The sequence below is a fragment of the Nannospalax galili genome, unplaced genomic scaffold (genome assembly GCF_000622305.1).
Source record: "Nannospalax galili isolate Female #2095 unplaced genomic scaffold, S.galili_v1.0 C47590955, whole genome shotgun sequence".
Classification (NCBI taxonomy): Eukaryota; Metazoa; Chordata; class Mammalia; order Rodentia; family Spalacidae; genus Nannospalax; species Nannospalax galili.
Genome location: NW_008448685.1, coordinates 1 through 459, shown reverse-complemented (window position 1 = coordinate 459; position 459 = coordinate 1). Strand labels below are relative to the sequence as shown.

The following is a 459-nucleotide window of genomic DNA, read 5'->3' as shown; positions in this document are numbered from 1 at the left end:
ATGGAATTTGAGCACTAATCCATTCCTGTGACTTTTTTAAATTAATGAAGCAAAGAACAGAGAGGTTTTTGTATGATATAGTCAATTTGAACATGAGTGCAGCCATTTTTGTTTTTGGTGAGTTGCATAGTGTATTCATAGAAGAGAATATATGTAATGAAAGGCACACAAAGCTTCCTTTAGAAAAAGATTTTGTCCCATATAGTATAATCAATAAATACCACTTGAGAAGCAGTTACTGTAGGTCATCCCTCTAATTGTAGGACTGTAAAAGCTGAAGTCTGTGCTGTGAATTCCAGACCAACCTATGATGCAGATTGAGATACCGTGTCAATTCTCCACCCTCCAAAAACAACACTTAAGTTATGCTTTTTCCGTGTTCACTTCAACAGCACATCTACTAAATTTGGAATGACCAGAGATTAGCATGGCTCCTGTGCAAGAATGACACACAAATTC

The 459-nt window shown here is 36.4% G+C and overlaps 1 pseudogene; it reads left to right on the top strand.

The window, feature by feature from the left end:
• Positions 1–376: 376 nt before the first annotated feature.
• On the top strand, positions 377–459 carry LOC115069076 (annotated as a pseudogene; the record flags this gene model as incomplete).